The sequence below is a fragment of the Papaver somniferum genome, unplaced genomic scaffold, assembly GCF_003573695.1.
Source record: "Papaver somniferum cultivar HN1 unplaced genomic scaffold, ASM357369v1 unplaced-scaffold_137, whole genome shotgun sequence".
In the NCBI taxonomy this organism is placed as follows: Eukaryota; Viridiplantae; Streptophyta; class Magnoliopsida; order Ranunculales; family Papaveraceae; genus Papaver; species Papaver somniferum.
The window spans coordinates 14,042,478-14,049,068 of NW_020622934.1; positions in this window are offsets into that span (position 1 = coordinate 14,042,478).

Genomic DNA, 6,591 nt, shown 5'->3' on the forward strand with positions numbered 1-6,591 from the left:
ATTTTCACATGAAAGTATTTCCGAAGCTTGCACTATGGGCGGGCACAATCCCAAGTCTTCTACAAGATGTTCTCATCACCTCTACAAATGAGATACAACACACTTTAGGCCACAGTTTTACAAAAACGTACCAATGGATGAGTAATGGGACAATGCTTCCTCAACAAAAGATGTTCGTTTATGTCTCTGCTACAACATACCAAAAGGGCACATCAAACGGACATGCGAGCAGAAATATATGGCTTCCACACCCATGTTTACGAGATATGAAAATTTGCACGGGATTACTAGTTATGAATGTACACGCGTCATCAAATTCCGACGTCGTATGAGGTTCCTACAGCTTCCAGAGCACACAACATGCGAGTAACAATTCTTAGACGAGATTCATAACCTCCACGGTCTATTGATGACCATCAGGATCTCCCACTAAGTCTTCATCAAGGTACCTCCGAATTCTACCACATAGGTCTTTACATCATGTTTTTCTACCTGAGTCCTCTAGCTAGGTCTTGCCAGAAGAAGGAAAACGAAAAGAAGATTTAACAAAATGCTGGGGACTGATGATCCACTGACCAGTTTCACAGTCTAGGAATCATGACTGGTACCAAGCTCGCCTATGCTAATCATTTATCATAAAATGAATGCTACCACCGGTACATGCAACCACGGTCATTACATCACCCCCTCTTGAGAGAAACCTCAGTTATGGTCCCGTGACCAGGGTTTTAGAAGTAATGTTTCTACGAATGACAGAAGCAAGATGGCACTGCAAGCACCATGCTCATGTATCAATCAAGGGTTCCTGATCTCAAATGACTCAATAACATTAAAATCCTTCATCAACAGTTCAAGACACAAGTGAATGGTCTAAAGACACAACAAGAGTGTTTTACAACAAGCTTGTCTAAGATGATTTTACACTATCCCGCACAAAGCAGCAATCTGGGAGAAATTTGTGAAGAATCTATGGATGGGTAATATACCATTATCTTCGTATGGATGTCCTCCACAACATATCCAAAATTCATTGAAATTGGAGAAACGAGAAAAACGATGTGTCCAAAACATTGGGCTACATGACAGATGAAAATTTTCTAAAAACCTCCTGGAAGTTTACTTTTTATCTATTTCGGCCCTTAAATGTGATCCAAATCCGAAATTCTTCTGTGTTAAAGCTTGGAAATTTTCTGAGGATGAAGAAACATGGGTAGGTCACGAAAATCCGACATCGGACGAAGATTCTACAACATTTTCAATGAAGACCTGACTTCTGAATTTTCTGATGACGAATAATGACGAAATTCTTCATTCATCTACATCTGAATCAGAAGCTACGCCTTCCGCGCGAGATCAGACTTCGCCGTTAGTCTCATTTTCTGAAGCCGGCGGCATTTTGCTGATAAGCTGCAAGCCTTTCATCTTCAGCTTTCCTTTTCAGTAATAACTCATCTCGTCCCTGCTTCTCTTCTGCATCCGCTAAGGCTAAGAAAGCGTTGATTCCACCACGGACGACTCCCATATGATCGAGAGACATATAATGCATTAGCTTTCCAGCGTCTCCAAAAGGTTGATTCACATCGGCATGAACATCTGCAGAAGTCTTCATCTTTAACTTGATATTTCTGGAGCGTTTCCTGGAAGGGCCAGAAGTGTGGTTGTAACTAGAAGTCACCACTATCTGAGGCGAAAGACATGGATTCATGGATATACCAATAACAAACGCGTAACAAGATGGTAACAATCCAACTCTTACCTATTTAAAATTTCATTAGCTGTAGTGATTATAACTTCAGAATTTCGAAAACTTTCTCGTTCTCTCAAACCTGCAAAGACGAGCAAAATTCATTATTCAAAATCATGACTTGATTTTCATAAAACCGTAAACAACCCACGTGAATTTTAACATCCACTGGTTTTTCAAAAAATAGACAGACGTCCATTCTACAATTGTGAAAACTCACATACAGACATTATTTCACCATGTATAATGGTCTACTTTCAGCAGTTATTCAAAATCAAAATATGATTTTACAAAATATGTAAATATTTAACGTGGGTTTGAAAAATATGATTTTACAAAACATTATTTCACGTAAATTTGAAAAATACATCTATATATTTTTGCTCCCTCGCACGAGCATCTGTCTTTGAAGCGAGAGTATATTTTCAAAGATTTCTGAAAGCTCAAAGATAAAAAAATTTCATGAAAGCTCATAAACAAAATCTTATTACTAACAGACGCACGTCTATTAAAAGAAAAAACTTTTCTCTCGTACGAGCATTCACCTTTGAAGCGAGAGTTTACTCCACTTTGGGAAATCTAACATATTTAAAAAATATAAATTTTTGGTTTTCGTGAAAGCTCATAGACAAAATATTATATCATCATACTGAGGTCTATTTTGTTTGTTCCTTAAACTAACAAACGAACGAGCGTCTGTTCATAAAACAAGGATTTATTTTCTTGGGCTCGGACCCATGAATCCTAAATCAACCCAGGTTCGATCACCAAATCAGCAGTGCTACACCAATTTGTGCTCGATTCTCTATCATGCTACTGAGATCTTCTTTCAAGCCATGGTTCGTTCAAGCAATCGAAAATCCGGTAACATTCTATCTTGCGACTAAGTTCAATTACTTATTTCATCCGTAACTAGAAAATCACCATCTAGTGCTGACTGAGGAACATGACTGTCCCTCACTAAGCATGGGACTTAATGTAGATGGTGGATTTTCGACAAAGGCTAAAATCCTAAAACCATAATTTTACATATTCCTGATCCAGCAATCAGATGAGTATTGAGGCTCATGTCTATTATCGAAGCATGAAATCTCATGCCACAAGAGTATCTGACTGAGTATACTTCTCTCAAAGCATACATGAATATGCAGTCTCTCAACTGAGGCAATGGAAAAGACATGTGTATAGAATCTTAATGATTGGACGGCTCCTAGACAGCTTGCCTACTAGTATAGAGCGATAACGTCTTCAGGATGCAACAACGTTTTCCCTGACTATACGTAATAAATATGATGCTTCAACTAGCTCATATCGCTCAATTCTCGAAGAATTAATGCTCCTAGATGACGTGCTAGTATAGAGCCATCAATTAATTATTTCTAGTCATTAGATTCATTAACTGAATTTCTAGAAAATATTCTCTGTTCTTCATAATATTTCATTACTTCAATTCATGGCTCTTCCCAGCAGAATTCCATGGGTTAGTAATAAATATTCAAAGTACGGGCATCTAAGCCGCTATCGAGTAAGCCCCGACCAAAATGGTGAAAGTGTATTCAACAATAATGCAATACGAGCACCTGAATGCACGAACGAGCATTCCAAAACACGAAGGAATGATGAAACCATGGAAAAAATAATAATAATAAAACATTTAAGAAGGCGTCTAAGGGAACCAAGCCCACGGGCCGACCGGTCATGCCGCCGTGGTCGGTCCCACGCCCCTTCCTTTATTTTATCATATTTTATTATTTTCCTTGATCCCATGAAAATCCTTTCGTTTGAGCAAATCCCTTCAATTCTTGGTATTTCCTTCACATCAAGGAAATTAAATAAAATTACATAAAATTAGGAAAGGTGTCACGGGACCGTGGTCACTAGCCGTGCGACCATGCCCTAGCCGTGACCGGTCCCACACCTTGTAATTCGTTATTTTATCGATTATTATTTCCATCGTCTCATGGAAATTCCTTAATCTTATGAAACTCCTCAGTTTCACGGTATTTCCTTCACATCAAGGAAATTATACAGAAATTACATAAAATTAGGCTAGGTGTCACGGGACCGTGATCACTAGCTAACCGGCCATGCCCTAGCCGTGCCCGTCCCACACCTTGTAATTCCTTAGTTTATTAATTTATTATTTCCATCGTCTCATGGAAATTCCTTAATCTTATTAAACTCCTCAGTTTCATGGTATTTCCTTTACATCAAGGAAATTATACAAAAATTACATAAAATTAGGAAAGGTGTCACGTGACCGTGGTCACTAGCCAACCGACCATTCCCTAGACGTGACCGGTCACACACCTTGTAATTTCTTATTTTATTATTATTTACATCGTCTCATGGATATTCCTTAATTTCATGATATTTCCTTCAATTCATGAAAATAATATAAAATTAGGGAAGACTCACGGGACCGGGCCCTAGCCGGCCGACCATGCCCTAGTCGTGGCCTGTCCCACACGCCCCTCATTTATTATTATTAATATAATTGTTTCCCTCATCTCATGGAAACTCTTTCACTTCAAGGAAACTCCTTGGTTTCAACAAACTCCCTGATTTCATGATATTTTTCTAAAATCATGAAAATAATATAAAATTAGGGAAAATGTTGCGGACCGGGCTTATTGGTCGGCCGGCCATGCGTTAGCCATAGCCGGTCTCACACTCCATAATCTCTTATTTTATTATTATTTCCTTCATCTTATGAAATTTCCCAGTTTCAGCAAAACCCTGGTTTCTTGGTATTTTCTCAAAATGTTGCTCAAACGCTCGTCGGAAAATACCCAAACTCTCATAACTGAGACATGGAAACCATGGTGACACGAACATGCCTCCATGACCGACCATGGCCAGCTCTAAGGCTTGCAAGAATCTGGTCCCACACTTGTTCACAATTTTGACCTAATTCGTCATTAATTGTTCATTAAGTCCAAACTCTCCTCAAATAACCCGGACTTGCTTGAACGACCGGAAATTTGTCCCACGGTCACCAAGGGCCGGTTTCATACCCCCTTGGTCGGTCCCTCACCTCTCCATAATTAATTAGGTTTTATCACCTAAGGTTCAGACGAACATTTTCCGGGAAAAAATGATTAAACCAGCATTTGATCATCTTTTCACCAACTGGTCTTCAAAGACTTTTGTATTTTGCTCACTCGAGCATCTGGGATCTTCATGGTCGACTCATCATCCTATGTAGCCGGTCCCTCCTTCACTCCGTGGTTGATTTTCAATAAATCATCAATTGACCAGCAATTGATCAAAATTAGGGTTTCGGATCCAAAACTCTGCAAAACATAATTCTGAGAAGATTCAAACACTAATAATTTTACGTTGATCCCATGATCAATATTTTAATTAATTATACTCGGTTCAGTTACCAGTATTTTAAATTTATGCTTTATTTTGGTCCTGCTACCAATAATTCATCAAACGAGCAACATTTGCTCAAATGAGAAATATTTGCTCAGACTAAGGAATATTGGTTCAACTATCAATATTCAACAATCCATCGAATGAGCAACATTTTCTCACATTAACTATCAACATTCATTCGAAAATTATACCTATGTCTCAACAGACATGTTCAATTCATGGATCCTAGAACATTTGCAAATCATGTTTGGCTCAGCAATACAAAGACTCATCGTCTCATCAAGTCAACAATTGACTAATTAAAACACGTCTTCCTTGCAGACTCCACAAACCACGAGACATCAATCGTGTCACATGGGGGATATTAACAAGGGTTTTGGTCTGGCGGCCTATGACACGTGTGTTCATCCACGATGAGAATGTGACTAAGTCGTGTAAGCGGTTGAAGGAGTTGACGAAGTAGTGGGTGGGAAATCAACCAAGTATCCACACGATGAGAAACTGGTTTTGACACGATTTTCCACTTTCCCACTGTTGTAATAATTCGATTTGCGGTAAATACGGATTCGATGCTCGGTCTTGAATAGATTTATAAACAAAAATATATACAAAATTGTCACAGGATCAAGAGATACCGGGACTCAGGATTTCACCAATTCTTATACTCATGCGATTCAATTATTAATTCTAGACAATTAAAGCTTATATTGATAACAAATATCGACTCTTACTTTGCCAAAAATAGATTTTGTAAGTATTATATGTAAATCATAAGCATGATGCATCAAGAATCTCATGGATTAAGCATACATCATCAGACAAAATCACAAATAATCAATAAAATTCATAATTCCATTCATAATAGTGCAAATAGTCATAAAAGAATTAAATAAAATTACTCATGCATAAAGAATGGTTTCCTCCATCATCCCAGTATTGGGGTTTAGCTACTCATAATAATCATGTTCTCAAAATACATACTTGATGCTCAAAATATGATTAAAAGAGTGAAAAATATAAAACAGTGGTTCTGTGACCCACAAAATTCGTCCAGAAAGAAACGATACCAGTGAGCTGCAGTAAAAAAACGACACCCAGCTGCTGCTGTTGACGCTGCAGAAAATAAGACTGCTCTGAACAGTCCGTTCTTCGTGTTCTTCAAGGTTTGTTAATGGCAGCAGCAGCAGCAGGTACAATTCCTGCAACTCCTCCTGCGCCTCTCTGCTGGCCTCCCAATCGACCCCTAACTCTTCATCCCCCTTCTCTGACATAAAACCAACTATTTATAGGCTTTAAATCCCCTTGAAACTCGATCAAACCCCTTGGAAATCTCCATTATTCTTTACGGGTTGTTTGAAGAATAATCTTCTTCTTGTTGCGTTACAGGCTGTTTATAGCTATTCTCTCGTCTCAAATATCTTCTAGGACTTTTACCCAACTGTTTTGATGTATATCCCACGCAA